Source organism: Oryzias latipes, chromosome 8, assembly GCF_002234675.1.
Source record: "Oryzias latipes chromosome 8, ASM223467v1".
NCBI lineage: Eukaryota > Metazoa > Chordata > Actinopteri > Beloniformes > Adrianichthyidae > Oryzias > Oryzias latipes.
The window spans coordinates 19,633,169-19,647,612 of record NC_019866.2 but is presented as its reverse complement, the minus strand read 5'-3'; the positions used below and the strand labels follow the sequence as shown (position 1 = coordinate 19,647,612).

The 14,444-nt window shown below is 47.7% G+C and overlaps 1 long non-coding RNA gene across 1 annotated transcript; it reads right to left on the bottom strand.

The window, feature by feature from the left end:
• Positions 1-311: 311 nt before the first annotated feature.
• On the bottom strand, positions 312-1,009 carry LOC105354626. Its single transcript, XR_909200.3, has 2 exons — positions 647-1,009; positions 312-559 (listed from the first exon to the last, which is right to left on the bottom strand). It is a non-coding gene; the product is annotated as an uncharacterized LOC105354626 (long non-coding RNA).
• Positions 1,010-14,444: the final 13,435 nt, after the last annotated feature.

The following is a 14,444-nucleotide window of genomic DNA, read 5'->3' as shown; positions in this document are numbered from 1 at the left end:
TCTTTGATTCGAAGATTACCACCATCCATCAACACCTCACAAGCCGGGCTGCAGTTCCTGCAGTCTCTGGAGTGGACACCTTCACTCCTTTCTCGGTTTTGACATCCTTTTCAAGCTTTGCCCTTCATTCTGTCCTAACCATTTATGACATCATCATCAACTCTAAACCCTCCACCTGTCAACTCGATCCAATTCCCATATCTCTTGTTAAATACTGTCTTCTTTCTCTTCTGCCATCTATAACCTGTCATGGCTATAGAACGACTGAGACCCAGATGCTGAAACCCGGAATGAGACACAGGACAGAGATGTCTTGGCGAGAAGGTGGATTTAATATGATGGCCAGACAGGTAGGTAACAGTTACTGGAGGTCCGAGAATGTAACTGCGGCTCGTGGCGTCACTGGTGGATCTGCTCGTTCGGGTCTGGAGTCGGCAGCGTGGGTCCGTCTCGTGAGGCAGCTGGTTCGGCAGAGGCTCGTGGTGAGGATGGAGGGAACAGACCAGAAAAGGATTCCGGATTACGGCTGCTGTGGGTGACCACTCGTGGCTGAGGTTTCCTGGAGACAGGTAAGACAGCATATGTTAATTACTTGGCTTAAGGCAAGGCAACAAAGCGTGAACTTGACGTGAGGCCAAATATGCACCATCAGGGGCAACGGACTGGCGTTGAATGAAGATCTTGGAGCTCCTTTAGAAGGCAGGTGTGGCGATGAGGTGAGTGGAAGCAGCTGGGAATAATCAGGAACCAAGCAGAGAGGAGAGAGGGGGAGGAGTCTGACAGAGGCACCATGACATAACCAACATTATTCATTCCTCTCTTATGTCCGGTACTGTTCCACATCCTCTCAAAATCGCCTCTATTACTCCAGTTTTGAAAAAACTAGGGGCCTCATTTGTAAACGTTGCGTACACACAAAAGAAGGCGTACGCCACTCTCTACGCAATAATTGATATTTATAAAAAGCAAACTTGACGGGAAAATGTGCGGTCCTTCAGGCAAGCTCTGACCCAGGCGTATGCACAAAAATGGGTGAAATGAGAAACGGCGACACCGTCGGCAGATGGAAGAAACACGTGAAAGTGAAAATGACAATACTGCCTCTCATAAATAACATGAAGACTTCACAAAGCAAGTCTTACAATTAGCAACCTACACGAACACCTGTTGGATCGATCAGCAGTGTAACAAACAAAAAAATCAAACGAAAATTACAACAGAAATTCAAATGAACACTTATTTGCAAAAAGAAAAGTGAAACATGTTCTGTAATATTGGCATGTTGTGCAATTCATCCTCACAAATAATATAGTTAACAGAACGAAAAAATGTACAAAACTGATATTCTCGTTAATGTGTCCGTCTGGCGGAGCAGATATAGGTGCAATTAGACAGACAGACAGACAGACAGACAGACAGACAGACAGACAGACAGACAGACAGACAGACGGACGGACATATTAATTGTTCACTGGGGAAAGTTGTTTTCATAGCAAAACATTTCTTCATAAGCTACGGAATTATGGTATTCATGCATATGCTTTTAGTTTGTTTTATTTTTGATAAAACAATGTATGGCGTCTGTCTCAACCATTCAGAAAGCAACAAGAAATTACATTTGCGCTGATCTACTTCCCATTTCCACGTCGATTATTACCGACATCTGTAGCTTGTCAGATGTAAGTAAATGGAGGAAAATAAAATGCCCCATCCCATTGCGTAATGACGCACAATGGCTGATCTTGCGCTCTTAAAATATGTGGCAAATGGAAGAATTCGGAGTGAACGCATCTTTAGACAGCAAGAAGACTTGCTGGCAAACGAGGACGAGTGGCTTATGAGCCGGTTCCGACTTCCTCGAGCCTTCCTGTTGGACCTCTGCGGGCTTTTGGGGGTGTGTCACCCGGCGCATCTGGCGCGTCGATGTTCCCACTGCGCCTCAGTCACCACTCCACTTAAAAGGGATTCCCCAATGATTGCCGCCAGTCTCTCATCAAGAGGGGTCAGCTCCGGTGTGTCCCCCCCCCCCACCCGTGGCAGACAGACTTTGATGTCCGACCATTTCTTTTTTATTTCGGCCACGGTCCGAGGTTGTGAGGCTACAGCATTTACGGCGTCTGCCACCGTTTGCCACTCAAGTGCCTTTTTGGCATTAGTAATGCCCACACTGTGCCCTCCAAACAACACTTTTTGTTACGGGGGAGAAGGGAAGTACCCAGGCACAGAGAGGAGAGGAGGCAGGAGGTTGCAGGGGAACGGGGGCTTTAATAAAACAAAACTAAAGATACCAAACCAAAACCACTGCATACGGCAGGCTAGAGACTCGAAACACGAAAATACAGCCAGGGAAAACCAGGGAACAGCACAATTACAAACTATGGACTAGCACAGGAGGAAGGGAATGACAAGACTTAAATACATGCAGACAAACGAGACACAGGTGGAAACACTCAGGAAGGATGGGGACCAAAGTAAAACTCAAAACTACAACAAACCAGTAAACACTACAAAATAAAACAGGAAGTAACTCAGAACATGCAAGAACAAAAAGGAAACAAACCACAAGGGCAAAGAAACAGAAACCGTAACATAACCCCCCCTCAAGGAACCGCACCGAGGTTCCTCTTAGAGTCCAGGAGGAGGGGGCCCGAAAGGCCAATACAAGGGCCAACATAGTCTGGTGAGACGGGTCGGGAGGACGACCGGGAGGCCGCTCAGTCCCGAGAGGCGGGTCCGGAGGACGGCCGGACGGCCACGCAGTCAGACGTGACCGGTCCGGGGGACTGCCGGGAGGCCGCGCGGTCCGGCGGGGTGGGTCCGGGGGACGGCCAGGAGGCCGCGCCGTCCGGCACTGATTTTCCAACCAGCAAACGGCTGGCAGCTCGGGCTTAGGGTCCGCGCAGGCGGCTCGGGCTCAGAGTCCGCGAAGGCCGGCTGGGGCTCAGAGTCCGCGAAGGCCGGCTGGGGCTCAGAGTCCGCGAAGGCCGGCTGGGGCTCAGAGTCCGCGAAGGCCGGCTGGGGCTCAGAGTCCGCGAAGGCCGGCTGGGGCTCAGAGTCCGCGAAGGCCGGCTCGGGCCAGGCGTATGGAGCAGGGGGCTCGGGCTCAGGATGCGGGGCAGGGGGCTCGGGCTCATGATGCGGGGCAAGGTGCTCAGGCTTAGGATGTGGAGCAGGGGGCTCGGGCTCAGGATGCGGAGCAGGGGGCTCGGGCTCAGGATGCGGAGCAGGGGGCTCGGGCTCAGGATGCGGGGCAGGGGGCTAGGGCTCAGGATGCGGGGCTCGGGCTCAGGATGCGGAGCAGGGGGCTCGGGCTCAGGATGTGGGGCAGGGGGCTCGGGCCCAGGATGCGGAGCAGGGGGCTCGGGCCAGGCGTCTGGGGCAGGGGGCTCGGGCCGGGCGTCTGGGGCAGGGGGCTCGGGCCAGGCGTCTGGGGCAGGGGGCTCGGGCCGGGCGTCTGGGGCAGGGGGCTCGGGCCAGGCGTCTGGGGCAGGGGGCTCGGGCCAGGCGTCTGGGGCAGGGGGCTCGGGCCAGGCTTCTGTGGCAGCGGGCTCGGGCTAGGCGTCTGGGGCAGGGGGCTCGGGCCAGGCGTCAGGGGCAGGGGGCTCGGGCCAGGCGTCTGGGGCAGGGAGGGGTTGGGGTGCATGCAGCACCTTCCTGTCCGCCACCCCCCTGTCCAAGACCTTCCTGGGAGCGGGGACAGGTTGGGGTGCGTCCAGCCCCCTCCTGGGAGCAGGAACAGTTCGTGGTGCGTCCGGCACCCTCCAGACCAGCTCCACCCTCCTGCGAGCAGGGACGTGGTGGGGTTTGTCCAGGACCACGTCTGGAACTGAAGCGGGCTGGGGTGCAGCCGGCACCCTCCCGGTAGTAGGGGTGAGAGAATAGGCGGGACGCCGAGAAGGGCGGTGGCGGCGACGACGACGATAATGGTGGCCCCCCCTCATAGCCAGGCGACTGCCATTAAACGCTGAGGCAGGGAGCTCAAACAAGTCAGTAGAATCGACCCTCTCCTCCTCTCGGCAGTAGGCCTCCCATAACCACATATCCTGGTCGAGAGTGGCCAGGAAAGAGGCCCCCTGGAGATCCTCCGGCTCCACCCCGGGAACAGGGGAGGAAGGACGATGAGTGCGTCGGCGGTGACGGTGGCCTCCTCCCGAAGCCAGACGTCCTTGGTCCGACCCAACACTGTGGAACTGGACCCAGTCAGAAGACCCATAGATCCTGGTCCTCTCGTCCTGCTGGCAGTAGGCCTCCAGGAGCCGCATGTCCCTCATCCCCGGGTAGAGGAACTCGTCCGGCTGGTTTTCGTCTGCCTCCTGGCAGAATGCTCCTAAATGCAGCATGTTCCTCTCTGCTGGGTACTGGTAAGGCTGGTCCATAATGTTACGGGGGAGAAGGGAAGTACCCAGGCGCAGAGAGCAGAGGAGGCAGGAGGTTGCAGGGGAACGGGGGCTTTAATAAACAAAGCTGTAGCTTGTCAGATGTAATTAAATGGAGGAAAATAAAATGCCCCATCCCATTGCGTAATGACGCACAATGGCTGATCTTGCGCTCTTAGAATATGTGGCAAATGGAAGAATTCGGAGTGAACGTATCTTTAGACAGCAAGAAGACTTGCTGGCAAACGAGGACGAGTGGCTTATGAGCCGGTTCCGACTTCCTCGAGCCGTCCTGTTGGACCTCTGCGGGCTTTTGGGGGTGTGTCACCCGGCGCATCTGGCGCGTCGATGTTCCCACTGCGCCTCAGTCACCACTCCACTTAAAAGGGATTCCCCAATGATTGCCGCCAGTCTCTCATCAAGAGGGGTCAGCTCCGGTGTGTCCCCCCCCCCACCCGTGGCAGACAGACTCTGGCGATGCAGCGCCAGACGTTTTTTTGCCTCGACTTTGATGTCCGACCATTTCTTTTTTATTTCGGCCACGGTCCGAGGTTGTGAGGCTACAGCATTTACGGCGTCTGCCACCGTTTGCCACTCAAGTGCCTTTTTGGCATTAGTAATGCCCACACTGTGCCCTCCAAACAACACTTTTTGTTACGGGGGAGAAGGGAAGTACCCAGGCACAGAGAGGAGAGGAGGCAGGAGGTTGCAGGGGAACTAAGGATACCAAACCAAAACCACTGCATACGGCAGGCTAGAGACTCGAAACATGAAAATACAGCCAGGGAAAACCAGGGAACAGCACAATTACAAACTATGGACCAGCACAGGAGGAAGGGAATGACAAGACTTAAATACATGCAGACAAACGAGACACAGGTGGAAACACTCAGGAAGGATGGGGACCAAATTAAAACTCAAAACTACAACAAACCAGGAAACACTACAAAATAAAACAGGAAGTAACTCAAAACATGCCAGAACAAAAAGGAAACAAACCACAAGGGCAAAGAAACAGAAACCGTAACACTTTTCTCCTCTTTTCCACCTCGCCAACGATAACTTCTACTTCACATTGAGTGAAATTACGTTTTTTTGATTTCCTCTCTGTGTTTGCCATGGTTTCGCAATCAATGAATATTCATTTGTGGGCGTTTCACGGACTATTTATGGGCAACTATGGGCGTGTCATGAAGCCGCAAAAGATGTGCTGCATTTAGAATTGGTTGTGATTTATTAAGGGAAAGATGCGTAGGATCTTATAAATCCGAATATTTCTGTGCGTACGCACGTCCTTTCATCCGTACGCCACTTCTGACGCAAATCCTATGCAAAGTTTTATAAATGAGGCCCCAGGTCTTGACCCAAACAACTTCATAATGCAGGTAATGCAGGGTTTCCAAAACAATAATGCATAATTGTTTTGGAAACCCTGGAAAAGAGCAAAGAGACAAGATTATAAAGCACAGTTAAACTGCAAGCTATCAAGTACGCGGAGAAACACGGGAATAGAGCAGCTGCAGTTCGGTTAAGTTAGATCTTCACAGATTTGGACTTCCGGCCTCAATAACTCTTCTGATAAACGTTCAAATGTGTCAGCAAGTATCTCAATCATTTTGTATTAACACAGAGAGTGAACCACAAATGCATTTCTAAAGAAAAATATATTTTTTGCCTTTTAATCAGAATTGATAAACGTTTCTTCATTACTAGTTCATATAACATTTTTAAAATGATTAAAAGAATTTGTATCAAACAGATCTGTGAATCTATCTGACACATTCAAACTTAAAATTCGTTGCTGCATTCTAACAGTTGTGGGTGAAGGTGGGCAGGGGGAAATCACACTGAAGAAAATCCAGCAGTGATCACTGATGTGACTGTCTCTTACACTAAGCTGCTTAAAAGCTAGACCTAGGGAAAAGACTAGGTCCAGAGTGTGACCTATGTCATGGGTGGGGTGAGAATCATGTTGAAAAAAATTGAAATAATCAGTTTTAAATAACAATTCTGAAGCAGAGACACAGGAAAAATCATCAATGTGAATATTAAAATCACCCATTAAGAGTACAGAATTAAACTGATAATACCTTATAATAATTTGGCAAACTCATCTAAAAATACCCGTGCTGGGCCAGGAGGTCGGTGAATTAAAATGCAGTAAAACGGGGAGTCAGATCCAACCTTGGTAATCTGCAGTTCAAATGAGCTGAAAGAATCCAAGCTCAGCTTCGAGCAGGGGAAAATGCCCCGGTAGGTGGTGGCCAGTCCACCACCCCCGCTAACCCCCGCCCCGTCCTGATAAGCAGGGGGTGCAGAGCACGGCGCAGTCCGGGGGCATGGATGTGTCCATCTTCCGCTGCCATGTCTCCGTCAGGCAAAGGAAGTCCAAGTGCTCTGATGTGAAGGAGTAATTCAAATAAAAAGTTTTGTTAGTGATGGACCGTGCGTTCCACAGCGCAATTCCGAGTTGATCCTCAGCTGATCCAAAGCAGTGCAGGGGTTGCAGGTTTCAGGCGTTAACTCCTCTATGAAGTCAGCCAGCTGATCACAAGCTCCAGGACAGAGATGTTAAAACTTTTTGAATTTAGCCTTGGTGTGTGCTTTAAAATGTATCAAATGCACCTCATCATTTTCCCAGCAGCAAGCGGCGGACAAACACAGGAATTCCTCCTTTCCAGACACTCAAAGCACTTACAGTAGCCACGTTTACATGGGCAAAAGTAATCAGAATGAACGCCTGATCGGAAAGAAAATGCGTCATGTAAACGCGCCGTTCGGAATACTCTGCCCCGATCAGACTAGTTCGGATCAGAATTTCTTTCCGATCAAAATAGGTGGGTTATACAGATCGTTTATCCGATTGTGGAGCATGAGACTGTTCTGACCTCATATTCCGATCGTGTGTCACTGCTGCTCTGGGTTACGTCATGCATAGACGGTGTTCCGCTGAGAGAAAGCTTTGGAGTGCATATGGGACCGACCAGATGCTCTGCGGACGCCCCGTGAAAAGCGCCGCTCCGCTCTCGCCCCGCTCTCGCCCCGCTCTCGCCCCGCTGGCTCTCCCCTCTCTTTCACCCCTCACGGGGGAGATTCGGAGGAGGAGCGCTTCGTGCCCCCTGGCGCTCACTCGGTCCACTGGCACCCGAGTGAGCAGAGGAGCCGTATTAATAATTTTGTGTCTAATGGGAGGAGGATGCTTTTTACGTGTGCGTTTTGTTGTTTTGTTATCTGTAGGAGAATTCAGACTGTGAGCCGTCCCGCCGCTCTGGGTTAGCGGCTGCAGGAGGAATCGTGTTCGAAGAGAGCTCGGGTCGCTAGCTCAGAGTGGCTTTGGGGCGGTCTGTGTGAACTTTTCAGAGCAGAAATAAATGTCGCTCAGTCCTTAGAAACTGTTCAAACAACGTGGATTTGTGTTTCCAGTTGTGTCCCGACAAAATAAAGGCTGCTGTTATTCTCACACATTTACGTGCAGCCAAGATGCAGATTGGTGCGTTTCTCGCACGGTCCTGGATTTTGTGTCCATCGAGGCTAATGTTAGCCTGTCCTAAGCTTTCTTCCAGCTTAATTCTTCCACAAAAAAGCACTGACCACACAGATTAAATATAACGATGAGCGAACAGGCACTTCATAATATTCATAACATTAATAAAAGCACGTTTGGAAGATCGTCTCGTATGTTACCGAGCTGCTGCATAAATGTCTGTGGCAGCGGTTTGTTTACAACGGGACCTATTTCCGCATCCGGGAGATTTTACACTACTGCGCATGCCCAAATTATTCATTCCGACCGAAAGTGTGAGCCATGGGAACGTTTGTTCTAATCGGAAAAAGGTTTTCTGTGCCCATGTGCACGGGTGAATTTTAACCCGACCATTGATCCGATCAAGATATTCTGCCCATGTAACTGCGGCTAGTGTGTCCATTAATCATTCACTCCTCATTCATACTTGGTGATGATAAGCTACTGTTGTAGCTACAGCTGCCCTGGAGCAGACTGACAGAGGCATGGCTGCAAATTAACTGCTACAGCTACTCTGTTGATCACTGGAATTATTCATGCACATTCACAGGTGGGCAATCATTGGGTGATGGTAATTCCCCATTTGCTTGCTCATTCCCCCTGAGAATTGATCCCTGGATTCCTGCATGACAGTCCTTAACCTTACCAACTGAGCTACCCAGACATACAATACATTTTATGATCAGGGTTTCAACTCAATTAAAAGCCAAATGGAAAAAAAATATGTCTTAAGAGCAGATTTAAAAGTACAAAGTGATTCCATCTCTCTGAAATATAGAGGTTGATGGTTCCAGAAATTTGGCGCAAACACTGAAAAGGCTCAGTCCCGTCTCAGTTCCTCTTGGTCTTGCAGATGACTAACTTTATCTAGCAAAAAGGTATATGTACCTGGAGCAGGTCAGACAGGTACTTCAGAGTGAGATCATGAAGTCATTTAACCTTTATTAACCTTTTCGTGTTTGTCTATTTAGACAACATCCTTTTTTACTCCAAGGATTCCAGTCAGTACTCAGATCACGTTCGGCAGGTTCTGCAAAGGCTTTCTGAAAATCAATTATTTGTTAAAGCCGAGAAATGCCAGTTTCACACAACCGTCATTCCATTTTTGGGTTATATTTTCGAGGCTGGTAGCATTCGCCCTGATCCAGTTAAAATCGAAGCAGTTTCCCAGTGGAAGCCTCCCACCACACGCAGAAAGCTTCAACAATTTCTCGGGTTTGCTCATTTTTACCGCCGTTTCATTAGGAACTATAGCAGTATCATCCGCGTACAAGTGAAAAGAAATGCCGTGCTTCCTCAAGATTGACCCTAAGGGTAACAGATACAGAAAGAACAAAAGTGGCCCTAGAACCGATCCTTGTGGAACCCCATAAGAAACCTGAGTTGAGGTAGATTCAAAACCACCCAAGCTGACACACATGGTTCTTTCTGCCAGGTGAGATTTAAACCAGTCCAGTGCTGTACCTTCGCTGCCTCGCTGACCAAAATTCCACGGACTGGTCCAGGTACTTAGTCTGGGCGGAGTATGCTCATAACTCTCACCCTTCCTCCGCCACAGGTTTGTCTCCGTTCGAGGCCGCCCTCGGGTACCCACCACCACTGTTTCCCTCGCAAGAACTGGATGTGGCTGTGCCCTCGGTTGAGGACCATCTCAAGCGGTGCCAAACCATCTGGCATCAAACCACGGCTTCTGTCCTCCGGGAGAGTACCTGCCGTTTGGCGAATCGTCACGGGGTGGTGGGCCCGACTTACCAGCCAGGTCAGAGGGTTTGGTTGTCCTCGCGGAACATTCCTATCCATGCCACTTCTCGCAAGCTCGCACCCCGTTATATTAGTCCCTACACCATCAAGAAGGTCATCAATCCTTCATATGTTCGTCTACGGCTACCTGTGGCTCTCAAGATCCTTCCGTCATTTCACGTGTCACAGATTAAGCCGGTTCAGGACAGCGAGCTTTACCCGCCTTCCGCATCCCCGCCACCCGGCCGGCTCATTGATGGTGTGATAGTGAGCACTTCTCCTTTGCCAAGACAATCCATCCCACCTCGCAGGTGTGCCATATCAAGATGCTGATTAGACAGCATGATTATTGCACAGGTGTGCCTTAGACTGGCCACAAGAAAAGGCCACTCTGAAATCTTCAGTTGTATCACACAGCACAATGCCACAGATGTCACAAGTTTGGAGGGAGTGTGCAATTGGCATGCTGATAGCAGGAATGTCCACCAGAGCTGTTAGGGAAGTGAATGTCCATTTCTCCACCATAAGCCATCTCCAAAGGCGTTTCAGAGAATTTGGCAGCACATCCAACCGGCCTCACAACCGCAGACCATGTGTAACCACACCAGCCCAAGACCTCCACATCCAACTACGCACAGCCATAGAAGAAGAGTGGACCAACATTCCACAGGCCACAATAGACAACCTAATCAACTCTATGCGAAGGAGATGTGTCGCACTTAATGAGGCAAATGGTGGTCACACCAGATACTGACTGGTTGTCTGAGTCCCCTGACCCCCTCAATAAAACAAGACTGAAGATTTCAGAGTGGCCTTTTCTTATGGCCAGTCTAAGGCACACCTGTGCAATAATCCTGCTGTCTAATCAGAATCTTGATATGGCACACCTGCAAGGTGGGATGGATTGTCTTGGCAAAGGAGAAGTGCTCACTATCACAGATTTAGACAGATTTGTGAACAATATTTCAGAGAACTGGTTATTTTGTGTATGTGGAAAATGTTTCACATCTTTGAGTTCATACCATAAAAAATGGGAGGAATAACAAAAGTGTTGCGTTTATATTTTTGGTCAGTGTATCTACCTCTACAACTACATATCTAAAGTCCAGCAGACGAGCTTCATCCAGCCAAAGTTGGGGGGACGGCCGGGGGCGCGGAGTCGAGCCAGAGACGAGGTACACAGCCAGGTACAGAGTAGAGACGAGCCAGAGGCAGGATCCATAGCCAGGCGTAGGAGCAGTAGTAGAGGCGAGCCAAAGACGAGGTACACGGTCAGGTACAGGAGCATGGATGAGCCAACTGGAATCTGGAAGCAATCCCACTCCCCAGGAGGGGAGAGGAAAAGAGGGACAGTACATGAATTGCACTGCACCAAACAGAGGCATGGAGAGCTAAACGATGAATAATAATCAAGAATAGAGAAGAGAGGAAGGGTGGAAGTAGATGAGAAAAGAGGACAGAATGAGAAACTGCACCATAAAAATAATAATCTTGTTGTTGTTGTCGTCTGCATTTTGAGTCTCGATGTGTGCCACTCTTACACAGACTGCTCCACTGTTTTCGGTGACATGCTTTAGCCTTGTGTCCTTTCTTATTTTTATATTTGTTTTTATTAATTTTATTTAAGTGAGACATAAATATGTGGACAGAGACACATTCTTTTTAATTGTATCTGTACATTACCACAGTGAATTTTAAATAAAACAACTCAGATGCCATTGAAGTCCAGATTTTCAGCTTTTATTCCATGGGTTGAACAAAAAGATTGCATAAAAATGTAAAACACTAAAGTATTTTTTAAACACAATCCCTTCATTTCATGGGCTCGTAAGTAATTGGACAAATGAAATAAGTGAAAACAAAATGGTCATTACTAATATTTGGTTGAAAACCCTTTGTTGCCAATGACAGCCCGAAGTCTTGAACTCATGGACATCACCAGATGCTGGGTTTTCTCCTTCTGAATGCTCTGCCAGGCCTTCACTGCAGCGGCTTTCAGTTGCTGTTTGTTTGTGGGCCTTTCTGTCTGAAGTTTAGTCTTCAAATAAACTTCAGTAAACAATAAACTCCTGAGTTGCTTTGGCTGTATGTTTTGGGTCGTTGTCCACCTGTATTATGAAACGCCGCCCAATCAGTTTGGCTGCATTCACCTGGAACTGCACAGACAGTATGTCTCTGAACACCTCAGAATTCATTGGGCTGCTTCTGTCCTGTGTCATGTCATCAGTAAACACTAATCAATTAAGTAGACTAATTGGTTGATATGATTTGCACTTCTGGGGATCATAGCTTTTTTTTAAGATTACTGAAATTGTGGCTTGGTATAATGTTTGAGGCAGTTTAGAAGTTGCATAAACTTCTGCAAATACCACGCACTTTAGCGAGGCAAGTTTGTTAGCAAACACCTTGTAAACGTCTGATGGAAATTCATCAGGACCTGGAGCTTTGCCGTTCTGTAAAGAACCAATTGCCCTCAATATTTCAGCCACAGAAATATGTCTCTCTAGTGTCTGTGGCTTGATCTGAGTCCATCAAAGGAATATTAAATTTTTCCAAAAAAGCTTTTTTATTTCAGCAGAATTGCGTGTACTTTGACTGGCATAGAGACTTTGATAGTAATGCTGTATTGAATTGTTTGGGTTCTGTCACTATTTGAGTTGAGTCTGTTCTGATCTCTGTTATTGAATGATTAGAAATTGATTGTCGCAACTGGTGGGGAGCAATCTGCTTGCTTTTCCCCCATGCTTGTATACCTTTTGGCTTGTTCTAAGCAATAACCTCTCTGTTGCTTTGATTGATAATGTTTCAAATTCAGAATGTAGCAAAAGCTTCTGTTTGTACAAATCAGGAGTTGGGTTGCTGGCATACTGCACGTCTAGATTTGCTATGAGCTCGGTTAAATCCTTAAGTCTCTCACCACAATTTTTGTTCCTTTGAGCTGTAAAAGAAATTATTTGCCCACGTAAATATGCTTTAAGAGATTCCCATACAAGAGTTTTAGAAACATCGGGTGTGTTGTATTTTTTCAAAAAAAGATCAATGTGGGAGGAAATATTTTTACAAAATTCTCCATCTGATGACAAGGTTGAGTCAAATCTCCACACCCGTTGTTGCGGGGCATGAGCAGTGGGAAATGAAATGTCTAATTGCACAGGTGCATGGTCTGAAATAACAATAGCATGATTTTTACAATTAGTTATCTTAGAAGTAAAAACACTATCCACCAAGAAGTAAAAAATCCTTGAGTATGAATGATGTACCGGAGAAAAAAAAGAGTAATGTTTTGCTGATGGCTCAGTTACACGCAGCGGGTCGGAAACACCATAATTTTTAATGAATGTGTTGAGAACAGAAACGGATTTAGAGGTCGCTGCTGACTGAGGTGTGCTTGATCTGTCAAGATTCGGATCAAAAACTAAATTAAGATCTCCCCCGTAATTAGGTGATGAGTGTGTAAACCTTTTAACTTAGCAATAAGGCTTGTGAAAATTTGTGGGTTGTCCCAATTGGGGGCATAGACATTAACCAAAAGGACCTAGGTGTTATACAATTTACCAGCCACAATAACAAAACAACCATTAGTACCATGAATCACATTTGTACTGACAAAGGAAATCTTTTTTCTACTATGCCAACCCCTCTTGCCTTTGTGTCAAAAGTGGAGTGATATGTCTGTGAAAAAAAGCTGTGTGTTAACTTATCATCATCAGTGGAGCACAGGTGCCTTTCCTGAAGAAATATTATATCTGGTATAAAGTTTAGCAAATGTGTAAAGACTCTCCTCCGTTTGACCAGATTATTAAAACCCATTACATTCCATGTAATTAATGTCACTGAGTTGGGCCCCACTGTTTGTCTTAGATTAGTAAGGGCGGCCATATCTACTTAGGTTTCATCTTCTAATAAAGGTGCACAACCACACAAGGATGAGGTACGTATTTGGAACTGCAGCAAAAACAAAACAAAACCTACAATCGAAAACATTATAAAACACATTAATCCCGGATTTCCCCCTCCCCCCCAATGTGCTGGTGTACCATGTAAACCTGTTCTACTACTATACTCACTAACCAAAATGCTCATAACAGAAAATACCTAGGATAAAAAATATTACCATCTAACAGAATGTAATGTAAAATATAGCAAACGTCCATCTCCAGAACACTCTCCTTCATTTGTCTCAGTCTTATTGCTGGTTGTTGTGCATCAGATATTTCAGAGTGTATTCTGAAATATCTGATGCTTGCTCGGTTGGTAAGGTAAAGGACTGTCATGCAGGAATCCAGGGATCAATTCTCAGGGGGAATGAGCAAGCAAATGGGGAATTACCATTGGTCGAATAGTTTTCGACGCGGCGCGTCGAACCAAAAAAACGAACCCGAGGCGTTTTTTGAAAAGTGACGCTTTGACGCGTGGCGTTTTTTCGCGTCGGTGTGCACACTCACATTGGTGCCCTTTGTTTAGTCACGAGGCGTTAAACGTCGGCGAAAATCGCGGGCGAAATTCGTCCCGGTGTGAACAGGCCTTAAGGCTGTCAACTTTGCTGACTGTGCTGAGACACAGTTTCCAGGCAGGGGTCCTGCCTTCAGAACCTTATCTTGAGTTACAACAGCATAGCCTACTTTGTTCTTGCCTGTTTCATCCGTCTTTGCTGACCCATTTACAAAAACTATTTCTCCTTCAGTGAGTGGTACATCTGATAAGTCTGGTCTTGGCTTGTAAACTAAAGCAATTATGAGGTTCCCCATCTTATGGTGTTGGCATAAGTGTAGCTAGATTCAATGTAGTACACCTTTCAACAGTCA